Source organism: Toxorhynchites rutilus, chromosome 2 (genome assembly GCF_029784135.1).
Source record: "Toxorhynchites rutilus septentrionalis strain SRP chromosome 2, ASM2978413v1, whole genome shotgun sequence".
NCBI classification, from domain to species: domain Eukaryota; kingdom Metazoa; phylum Arthropoda; class Insecta; order Diptera; family Culicidae; genus Toxorhynchites; species Toxorhynchites rutilus.
Window position 1 is genome coordinate 12603735 of NC_073745.1, and position 13204 is coordinate 12616938.

The window sequence follows — 13204 nt, forward strand, 5'->3', positions numbered from 1 at the left end:
GAGTGCGAATGTTATTTTCAATTATGGCCGAGTGATATGGGGGGAGCGTGTAACAGACGGACTGGCGCCCGGAGGCGTTATGCTGGATCACTTGCACCCCCTACCATTGCAATAATAATAGATTATGAACTGCAGGATGCATGTATGTCGAAACTGAATTTTATATTTTTCTTCCAAATGTCATGTTTTAATGTATCTTGCGCACGTTACGACGCGACCCGGATCCGGACCGTCTGCATCTAATACAATGGGAAATATTGGAGCACAGCATATAATCAGTAAATTATATTGTTGTATTTACAGCCAATCGGCTCGCTTGAGCACGAAAGTCGGAGAATTAATACCAAACGTAAATATTTGAGCCAAGCGTTTGTATAAATGGCGTGAGTTACAGCCGTGCCAAATTGTCAGAACTGGAGTGCTTCCATTAGATGGATAGTGGCGAAGCATGAGGTGAATCAGACCAAAAGTTAAGAGGGTGTGCAGTAAGTTACAGCTTGGCATCCCTTTGGATCTGCCGATATATCTTATGATATGCGGAATGGAACGAACGGAATTCGATTATCTGCATTTCGCAGATGAGGTGTTATTCGATTATCGATTGGATACAGAGATAAACTGTACAGCGTTCGAGAGGCGTAAGATATTATCTTTACAAGTAGGGGAGAATATGAAATCAAATAACAATAGTTACCAAACTAATTAGTCAAGATAGATAGCATACCATTTCGAGGGGAAGAGCCAGTACTCCCGATCATCGTGGCGAGTGATTTATACGATTATAAATGTTTGAAGAAATGCAGCTGGGAGGATGCTACATCTTGAGCGCAGAGCGAGATTTACGATTTGTTTGTGCTCCGATGTCCGTTCGGACAAAAAGTGAATAATCACATGCACCACACACACACACACTTGGTATAGCACTCTCATTCCCTTCGACATCGTTGGCGGAAGACAAACAGGCATTTTGACACTTCCTGTTTCTGCAGTGCCATCCAGAAGAGCGAGCAATCTTGTTGATATCTTAATAAATGGATCGAATTGAACGGTGGCAACTGATCATCGCATTAGTTGGAGTGTTGAGATATTTATGAACGTGCGCTCGGAATATAGCTCGTGAAAACCATTCGTGAGCTACCATTTGGTCGGTTATACGTGGAAATTTGATAGCACTTGGAGAGGTACTGTAAGTGTCCCAGAAGAATGCATTAAATAATTTTTTTGGTTTCTTACTATTATCAGAAAAAATCCCATTATCTGATCGAGGCGGAAACGAGAAATTCAGTTCATATTTGCGAACAAAGCGAAAATGGCAGACTACTATCAATAAAAAAAAATCGCACACGTCTGAATTTCAGTGTTCTCTGAATAATGTTAGTGGTATTCAGATGATTCTGATACTGATACTGATACTTATCAGTATAAGATACGTTAATTGTATCTTTGTAAACTCATTTTTCCCAAAACTTAAATGCAGTTTCTTACAATTCAATATATTGTTTAATAATCGGTAAAATGTTTTACAAAAAAAGTGCTTTTCATAACTAAAACCAGACCGAAAAGGAATAATTTCGCTCTCTCTCATCGTTTGTCTGTCCTGCAACTGGAACAGAACAAATAGAAAAAGAAAGACAAAGAGATTTGAATACTCTTCATTTTCCATGGTTCCCGGAAAAAAATCGCTGCAGAAAACGACTGTAAAAGAAACAACCACTTATAAAAAGTGTAGTTGGCTAGAAATATTGTGGTGCGGTACGCTGAAGTCGCTTTTTACGCGGTTATTTTTACACGATTATTTTTACGCGATTTTAAGAAGCTATGCGTTTTTTACACAAATTCAGGAATTTACGCGGTTTTTTCACGGGGATTTCGGAATTTACGCGGGAAGTATCAACCGCGTAAAAATTTAATGTGCCAATTGATTTGACTTTTTACTAAATAAGTTTGTATTGTATCACTGATTAGTAGCTGAGAAATAAAAGGAGAAACATATATCATGATTGTAGCATGCAAAAAAAAAGACGGTTGGGTAATGTCGGGGACATAACCGGAGTGACGTTGGACTATACAAAGGGGGCAGCTTTTGCTAAATATATATTTTAAATATATTGTTTTATTTTCTTCTGCTACGTGAATTCCTACCTATCTACCTGAAAAATGGATTAGTTTACTGTTTACTCTTCATGAATATGTTGGGGGTTCTGCAAAGCATCTTTGGTGTTGTGTTTTTGCGTTTTTTTTTACAAACTTTCTCATTTTTTTCTCGCTGTCTTGTAGTTAATTCTTGATTTTTTTCCGAAGGCTTTGTACTTATTAAATGTTCAACGCCGGGCATCTTTCGGCGTATGCACATATCGTACAATCAAAATGATGGCTGTGATAGGGGATGCATAGGTGGTCATCAGCTCATTCACTATCATATATTTCACTATTGAGCACATTACCGTACCTTAATCTGTTTCCGTGTTTCGGAGACGAATGAATTGTAAGATTTGTAGTTTCCGCAAACGAAGTAAATAAAAATGAACTGAGGTTTTGGAGACGAACTCTACGATCTGTCGAGAAATAAACGAGCTATAAGCGTTCTGAGAAACCAACAGTAAATACATGGACGAATGACCTTCGGATTAAAGCCCTTTAAAATAAGAACAGAGCAGCAGGAAATACATAGAGGCGAATGAACTGCAAAGTTCAATGCCTCTTAAAAACAAAGAAAGAAGAATAAGGAAATACATAGCTCATCATGTTGCTCCTTAGTTATTTTTCTATACAATGCAGATGTAACGTCATTCATTTTTCAACATTAGTTATCAACCAAAGAAAGCAGTTCTTGCTACCGAGAAAATTCGTTAATGCCATCCTGCATACAATGTGTTGTAATTTGAAGCCATTTTTAATTCGGAAACCATGCATGGGTTTGTGAAAACTGAATGATCAATTTAAAAGATCCCAACCACCAATAAGTTCAAGAACAAGATAAACAAAATAAATCAGTTTATATTATATGTCATATTATGTCTCTTTAGAATGCATTGGTATTGTGAAAAACTTTCAATAACTCTTCTTTGAACGGTTTAATGGCCCTGAAAAGTGCCGTGTTTTACGGTGGCTGGTTTTGCCACCAAAGCAGTCTGTATAAACAAACTTTTTCCTTCTTCTACCTGCTTCCGTTTTGCGATTGCGTTTGCCACTCGCTGAAACTAGTTGTTGCCACCGAACCGAATGTGCTCTGTTCTGTTCGGTTTTGCGGGTTTTTTTATTGTTGTGAGCAGCTTTGCAAGCCAACTCGAGCACTCCGGCGGCCGAAATTCTATAACCGCTATTAGGTATACTGGTGCTTCGGCACCAATCCGTTGATGCGATGTGATGTGAAACGATGCCACACAACCACACTGATTTACGGTTTGAAAGAGAATGATACATTTTTCAGCGGATCCGCGCCTTTTGTACTCTAGCGGTACACACTCACAGGATAGAGACAAATCAGCAGACTAAGCCAAAGGGGCGAGTCCAACGAGACGAACGAAAGAGCGTTAAAAGGCAGCGATGGCAAAAAAATACATTCATTACGATTTGTTCGCTCGTTGGATTCACATGCAGGCTAAAAAGGGTCCTTTTCAGGATCACAAAATTATCTTTAATCTAAAGAGTTTATTGTTTTGTTATCACTCGATATCCCCATCTTGTTCGGCTAAACCTTCCTGTTTAGCGATTGCGTTTGCCACTCGTCACAGCTTTCACAGTTGGAAAATTTCTTCCCATCCAGCTTGTGACATGTTGTACAGTAAATTACATTAAATGCGACGTGCCGAAACACCACTCAGTGTCGCATTGGAGGCGATTTTAACCTGTAATTGAACATTTGCGATGACAGTGGTACAGTGTCGACTTTCGATGTGGGGTCATAATTTGGACCTCGAACTTTATGTTTACAAAAATGTCCAACTAAATATGTCGCATTACAGGTCCGTCCAATTATGTCGAATGTCGAGCTAAATGTAAATTACTGTACTTTCAAGAAGCAATTTAAAAATTAATGAATATTGAATAATCGGGAAAGTTCCCAACCATAAATAAGCTCAGAACAACTGCCAAATTCACATACTCATCATATACTGGCAAACAAATTATGAAAAAATCAATTTGTGTTTTATTATTATATTGGATATTATTTTAGAAAGCATTGAACTGTATTTCGTAAACCCTTTTTTGAAAGATTTAATGGCCCTTATAAGCGCCGTGTTTTATGGAATTTTAGAAAACTTAGTACTCGTGGTTTTGAAAAAAAAACCATTTCGAACGCCCTCGATGCCGCCTTATTCTGGATTTGCCACCAAAGCAGATTGTATAAAGAACAAACTTTTTTCTTCTGCTACCAGCTGCCGTTTTGCGATTGCGTTTGCCACTCGCTGCAACTGCCTGTTGTTGTCTTGATGTCCACCGAACCGAATGTGTTCTGTTCTGAATGCGGGTTTTCTTATCGTCGCGAGCAGCTTTACCAGCCAACTCGATCACTACGACGGCCGAAACTATATAACGCCGGCTAGGTGGACTGGTGCACTGGTACTAACGCGCTCGGCCTAGCTACCCTTGCGGGGAACTCCAGATCAACACGGTTCGAGCGGGATTTTGCCTTTCCCTTCACTTTTCCTCCTTTTCCTTGGGTTGGTTTGTTGAAGTGTTTTGATGCGAACCGATGTGGTGTACGGTTTGAATGAGAATGATCGTTACGGCAGCGGAGTGGGGATTTTTAAGCTGACTGGCTGGCTCGAGAATTACGCATGTGTGAGACAGCGACCAATGTTTCGTTCATTTTTTTCTTTTTCCTTTCCAATGGTGCTTCATTCTATTTCGCTGCTGCTCTGGTTGCCCGTTTTGGTCGGTACGATTTGAGGAGCACAAAATGGACCAATCAAAAATGGGCACATAGTGCATTTTGACAATGCTTGATATTTCACAATTATTCAATTATTTATCTCAAGAAAAATTAAATGTTATTCATTATGATAGATGCCTAGATATATTTCCTATCAATTGATGCAAAACCCATTGCGATCTATTGAGAAATGCTCGAGTTATAAGCGTTCCAAATCTTGCATTTTTCCCTACTTGTTCAGTGCCTAGATTTCCATTTCACCCCCTATATCTTCCGGTTAGACGTAGTCCTACGTCAAAAAAAGTTAATCAATTGTTACTATGTGGGTTGCATTTTAATCTAATAATTCACTGTTTGTTAAATTCTTACACGGATTTTCAAATTTACGTAGTTTATTTTTACTCGGATTTTGGAATTTATGCGGTTTTCTTACGCGAACTTTCGGATTTACACGGTCCCCCCGCGATATCCCCCGCATAAAAAGTTACTCCAGTGTATTTTATTTCAAAACAAAAATTGACCGGGCAAACGTATGCTATACGACGCTCGCTAAAGCTCGGTCGGACATTGCTAGAGGATCGTATCCTATGTTTCAAACTAATCGGGCAATCAGCTTTCCTTATCCTCGTTAAGTGGGGACTTCGTCCTCATTATATTGACCTCAGCATGAATTTCGAAAAACGAAAACGAGGGAAGAAATTTATAATAGAAATGTGAGTCATTTATACATTTAACACTAAATCTACTAAGAGGAGCCACATGACCCATTTTAAACTTTTAGTCAAGATTTTCTTGCAAATTACATTGTCCCAACATAATTTGCTTACACTACTTCTCTTAAGGGGGTATTCTAGTCTAGAAATCTGAAAAAATCGAAATTTTTTTTACCATATTTCTGTAGTTTAGGCATTCAAGAATATACTCTAGAAAGGACTTATCGAAAATCCTATTATTTACCTAGTTAGAGCCATCTTAGTGATGTGGTATCTAACCTGTTACGGCCATCACAATGAACTTCAAACGCGTTTCTCTCGGAACTAGTTTTTTTCTAACTGGCGTACACGATATCTCAAGTTCTACTGAACCGATTTATGTCAAATTTATATGAAAATAATCTGCATACATCTCTCTATCGCATGAACCAATAAAAAATTATAACTTTTTAATTTTACTATTTTTAAAAAATCGGTAAACGCAAAAAAAAACGTTTTAAACAGCATTTTTGTTTTCAAACGGCCGCCATTTTGTTAAAACCCATGTTTTTGACTTGTCCGAGGTTCATGCCATAGCGACATCTTTACTGATTCAGAATCTGTTCGATTTTTTTGTTTCAGATAACCAGAAGGACTGGAATCGTGTACGCCATGGCACAACTTTTTTTTTGAACACCCTCACTTCACCAGCATGTAACTATTCTAATTATGAATATTTTTTTTCCATCCTATTTTTGTTTTATTGTTGAAAGATAGATAAACGAATAATGATATAATGGATAGTAAAAATATTCTTTGTTTTATTTTTACGGAGTTCGAAAAAACGTCCGAAATTCGTGTCTCTACACTAGAATACCCCCTTAACACATTGCGGACCGCTCACGAGATTTCTCGTGTTTCGCGTTCCGTCTGTTACGGATGGATTACGAAATAACCCGTGTTTTCTATACTTGAAGGTTAAATCCTTGGTTTGCCAAGAATCTAACAAGAATCTAACAAGGCTCGCCTTCGTCTCATCCACATCGAAGGAAACGATCTCATTCGTGGAATCCGAATTTTTTTTTACTGAGAATTATATGTAATCTGTCCTAACTACCGCAACGGGTCATTTGACCCGTGTAAACATTCACATGCTATCAGAAAGATTTGTATGTGTAATTGTGATACAAAACCATTGAATTACACATTTCTGCTATTGCTTTATATATTTGTTGTATTTGTGAATGAATAGTGAATGATTAGAATTAATTATATTGCTGACTATCCTAGCGAGCTAACAGTAACCATTCCAAGCCACAGTGCTATTTTGCGTGTCAAAAATTGTAATTTCATTATGTTGCTAATAATTGTTATCCTAAAAATGTCGAAATATACAGGAAAAATATGGTATGCCACGTTTCTCGACAAAGCTATATAAATCGAGTCATTGTTCACTAACTATTCATAAAGGGTCACTTGAACCGCTGTGGTAGGAATAGATATATATATGAAACATCGGTAGGTTTAGTGTTAATGTTTTTCCCGCGCCACAATATTTCTCGCCTTCTACACTTTTTCTGAGCGGTTATTTCTGTTGAAGTCGTTTACGGCAGCGATTTATTCCGGTCACGACTTTCCATCAGTCATCACATTCATCACAATTTTCACTGTCCATTGCACCCCACCTGTCAATAATTTGAATTTTCCACTTACAAATAAATTTACTTTTTGATAGATGACTAATATCGCTTTGATGTTAACTTACATTCCGGGATAAAACCACCAGTGAAATAAACTTTGAAATTGAACCACTGAGAATGTTTTATATCGAAACCGTCAAACTTACATCCGTTCGCGGAATCACTTATGATTTTCGATTTTTGTTTCCCCTTTCTGCTTTTGATCTTCATTGATATAGGGTGGTTCTAATATTATAGAATAACATGTATTAACAGATATATGAAAATCAAAATGTATATAAATCAATCATATGTGCATTTTACTCCCTCTATCCGTCTTACCCACACTTGAATGAAGAAAAAAAACTCAAAATAATGGATCCGGAATTGTAAATGAAACATTTTAAGTATGCACGGCTAATGTGTGGAATAACCTAGAGATCGATGGATGTTCCGCCAATGTAGAATATATTGAGTCCGCAAACTCCCAAATGAAGGAATAGTTACTTTTATGAAAATGAACATCAATTTCTACCAGCACTTGTTCCTCTCAGCTGAACGCCGGATGGTTAGAAAATTGTCACTGGTGAACGGTTCCGACTACAATAACCCTTTGCGGTCGTTTGTCTGCTCTTAGCCACCACAGCAAGGTATCATACTAAATATTTTATTCAACCGTTTACACTATTTATAATCGAATTTCAATGTCTAGTGAACTTGTTCACGAATTAATACATAGCCTATATGGATAATAGATAACGGTACTGTAAGCAAAATATTATTAGCGTGGATCTCTTTTAAGGGAAATGCTGCATGGAATGGATCGAACCGAACAGAGGGTGGTCTAAGGGTGCTCATACACTGTTTGACCGGAGCAAAATTTTTGAATGTTTTTGGCAGATAAAATATGATCAACGTGTACTGATCAAATATATTTGACACAAAACACGACAAGCGAATATTCAGTTATTGGATATCTTAAATATTTTTTCGGTCTTTTCTTCGAATCTGTCGGCACATGGTCAGGTTGTCTTAAACATTTCAGTCGATTTTTTTCCATGTTCGATGTTTGAAATTGTTTGCCACTGTTGATAAGTGAACAGTGGCAAACAGAATAGTGTTTGTACAAATTCCAAACCAAACTTTATCTGTCGAAAAGAATCAAATATTTGACCTCCGGACAAACAGTGTACGGCTACATTAAGGCGACGATTACATTGCTAATGAAATGAAAATGTTGAGTTCTCAAAATCATTTATTGCATTTTAAAAGAAAAAAAGGGTGAATAAACTATTCCGTTTAGGTTTTGATAAAATCATGAACATTTTCTCCACTCTTCATATTCTGGACATTCTTTTGGCCAACTTGAGCGGCCATTTTGTTCCACCATCTCTTCAGCTCCGCCGCATCCCGAGTCATCTTTCCATTCTTCTTTAACTTCTGTTTAAGAACTACCTCATGTTTCTCAATTCGGCGGAATTGAGTGCAGTTGGGAGGGTTGATGTTCTAATGAAATCCTCCATGTTGTAAGGGTACCACTGTAGCACTTCTCCGTTATAGTGACAGCTTGTCAGATTTGGTCAAAACTTTATAGGTACATTTCGTGCTTCAATGTACGTAAGAAAACGTTTTTTCAGGCACACCCAGTGCTTGGAAATATTGAGCTTGTTAAGTAATATTAAAAATAGATTTACTTCAGTGAAACGCGTTTATTTCGCTTGTCGATGCTGCTGTCATTCATTCGACGTCAAACAAATTTACAACTGCATTCATTCATATTCATTCTGTTCTATCTGAGCATTACTTAAAGTTCGAGTCATGAGACTTCATTCACATTTATTCATTACCATTGAATTGCCAGCAATGTTATGAATGTTCATTTTCAATATCCCGATAAGTGAGTGATTTTCTCATTGAGACCTTGCTTATTCAGTTATTTTTGAAGTTACTCTAAAATGGTTAGCAATTTAATACGCCATTCCTATAGCACAGTTTGACCCGTCTGCGTAAAAAAGCTGGAATTATTCCCAATGGGGTCGTGTCTTGGACACCACCCTTCTATTTATTTTATTTAATTTTTGATTACATGATCTTGCATCTTTGGTCTTTTTTTTAACCTGATTTGCTGTTAATTCTTCATCATGGAACTAAAAAACCTATACCGTTTTGACTCATATTCCAAACAGACTCAAATTCCGAACCCTTTCATTAAATTTAACACGAATAATTAAATTTTAAAAACTAAATTTACTGATCATCAATGTTGTAAACAATTGAATCATGAAAACCCCGAAACTGAAGGGTATACCCTTCAGTATAAAATCTTTTATAGGCAACAAAACAACATTGATGATCAGTAAATTTAGTTTTTAAAATAAAGTGTTCGGAACTTGTGGAACTTTTTTACATCGGAATCTTCTTTGTCGAAAATCGGATGGGTATTTTGAAGCAATTTTGAAAAGTGGAATTTAAATAGCATATTCACTATGTAAAATGAAAGCATTTTAACTGAGATGGAAAGCTTGTTCGCTTGAACAATTTGTAAACTATGAGTGTGTTATACCTCAGATTTAACCGTAAGGTTAACGTAGAACTAGCGTTGACTTAGTAATCATTTGAGTGTTTGATCAATACATTTATTGATTAAACCAGAATGAAACTATCTCCGATTTCAATTGGCAAGAAATCCCACTTTAGGTTAATTCATGCATTGTGATAGATTACGTTCTTCGTTGCAAATCTGAGGTATGTTATGATTTCTTGTTCACTTCATTCATTTATGGTGGGCTTCCAAAATATGTGAACGGAAGAATGGCTGAACGATCAATATTCTTTACATTTCCCTCTGGGTACAAAAGTACCCGCACCTGGCATATGTTTGTAACGCCGATTTCCTCAGACTCCTTGGTTTTGAAGTCTGTGTTGGGGAAACTCATTCCGTTTTGCAGAAATGCATGCGAATACAAAAGTACTCGCACCATGCATCTATTATGCAACACCGATTTCCTCAGTCTCAATGTGTTAGAGAAACACATTCCAGTCTGCAGAAATGCGATCATAAAATCAATCAATCAGTGAATTTCCGAGTGGGCATTCGTTAATATACGATTTCTGTGATTTCAATAGCTTGTTTTCAAAGCAACTTTTAAACTATTGAAACAAGTTTTCGGGTCAATAATTAACAATTATATAACTTATATAAATTTTGTCTTTCGAATAAAGTGATTATCATATCATTCCGTTCAGCTGGCAAAGAGGTATTAACTATCAAAACCTCAACGTCATTCTCTCGTTTCGAAAGTTTGAACTTACACGCCGGTACAGAAATAAAAGACGTTGTCCTCCGTTAAGACGCCTCTTCCTCGGCTTACACTGTCGACTCCTTCACACTCCACAACGCTATGCTTATTTGTTGTCACTAGTATGCAGTGTTTGCCAAATGATCCATTCACTGAAAAAATCGTTTTCGTTCGTTCAAATATGATCATACACAAATCATTTCCCCCAGCGGCATACTTTTGTTGTTACGCGCTGCAAATCACAACACAAAAGAGAACGAGACAACTCTGCATCGGTTCGCACTTCATGATACACCGACACGCAAGCAGAACCATCATATACGCTTTCGGTGCATAAAGTTTATTTTCTTCTTTGCCTCTAACATATGCATATCGACCTCTCCATGTATCATGAAACAGCAGGATCGTACAGACTACGCAAAGCGAATGATTCATATTCAGCTAATGTAGCAGATCCTGATTATTAAGTCTCAGAGAGTGCAAACTATATGATTATTTAGCTCGATAGAGGCCAAGAGAAGGGTAGACAGATCATATTTTCCATTTTAAACGCCGCTATCCCTTGAAATATGTATATTCATATAGACCGCAAAGTTTTACTGGCAACGCCGTTCTCTTTTCCCATTCGTTGCTCTCCGCAAATGGTGACCGAATGATGACGTAATTTTTCTTGTATCATTTATTGCTTTGCACTTGTCTGTGCAGTGGGTTTCGCTATACTGGAGCGGGGCGATATATGCGATTCAAACTTGTATGCAGGCTTCGAAAACGGTTTGCGATGTTTGATACAGCTCGAATATGCAAACAACAGTCTTCGTTCCTCTCTTGGTTTAATCATGTAATGTTACACAAGTGATTACTGTCATTCATACAAGTATCTGAATGATCCTCTCATATTTGGTTATATGTTCGTGAGAGGTTACTTGCATGACACATTGCGTATCATTCGATTTTGATCGAAATCCAAACACTGCTAGTATGTATGTTCTGTACCCTTACCTTCCTCAACGAATTTTACCGTTTCGCCAGTGTCCGAGAACGATGTTGATATTGAATGAACTGAAATATTAATATCAATGAATGACAAAATTAGGGATAGGGTAGACCAGGCGGGGCGAAATGGGCCACCGTTCGTTTTGGCTTGTTATTGAACCAATAACAGTTATTTGCCAACAATTGTGTTAGAAAAACTCTTATTAAGTATCTCCGTGAAAACCATATTCAAGTTCAGTTGTTGTATGAAGATATTGAGATAAATATCACACTGACTGATTATCACGAAAAACATATAAAAAAAAATCAACAAAATAAGCTCTGTACTTTCCATGCTGAAATTTATAACTCTGCTTTTTATATCAATTCGTACTGGAATTATTTCTGAACATTTTCACTGATTTATTGCGCTGCTTTGCCGTTTCATATAAAAGAACGGTTCATACATACCTGCTTGGGGCATTATGACCAGGTATTTTTTCAACATAACCTGTAAAAACAGTTGTCAACATTTGTAAACATAGTTGGAAATAGTTAGACGTGGAATGATGGTGCTTTATTGACGAATTTACGCAAAGCTGAATCAGCTCATGCGACATCTACATTAGAGCTCAGAACCACAAAAGTGAGGGTGTTTGTTATTTTTACGCACTGAAAAGCAAGATTCGGTGGTGATTATTCATTTTATTTCAATTTAGATTCATTTCAGGCATTGAATGTCGTCAGTATATGGTAAGAAAGTTGGAGTTTTGTATGTTTACGATGGTTTCAACACGCGATTTGATCAAAGTCATAGACAATCTTCGAAAATTTTAAGTTTGATAATGCATACCGGTTATTGATACTATGGATAATTGCGATGAAATCGATGTCATATCAAATTGGCTGATATCATTGATTATGTAGGGGTCGATACGAGAAGGATTTGCAGTATTTGTAGCGCAAAACACCCTATTCATCGTTTACTTAGTGGAAAAAAATTAAAGTTACAATACTTATAACAAGCCATTCCTCGTAATATACATAGCACATTGTAAAATGATGATTTTTCTAACCTTTTCAGCGTGGAAAGAATACATCAAACCGGGAAATTTGAAGATAAATTCTGATTTGTCTAGAAAATTTGAAGGAATTTCATACCAAAAAAACAAAACATCCTCATTTTACTCGCTGCGCCATCTGGTTGTGAATCCAACGTAAATTCGTCAATTATATCAGAACATCCGATTGTAAAAAGTAGTCACAGACCTTGAACGCGGCCACCGAGGCAGTGAAGAGAAGTACGACAGTGTGACAAGCATCCTTAGTGCATTGCGTCCCACGAGAAACACTTAAACGTTATCTACGTTGTGCAGACCCTTTGCTGCTCCATATTTCTCACTCTTTCAATAGTCAAAAGCAATTAGCCACGAATCTCACTTCGGACACCAGAAGCAACATCCGCCGCTAGGACTAAATGATTCAATCGCGTTGCAGTCGGGGAATTCTACGATTTAACACCTTCAGATGCAACATTCGATCTCTCCAATCTTCCTACGAAACTTGCTGTGATCCTGTTGATCGATAGCATGCCCCTCCCGGAAATGTTTGACAACGTTGCACACGACCGAAGATGGCCAACAAGGACTGAACAAGTGCATCTGCAACCAGAACAACGAGTCGCTA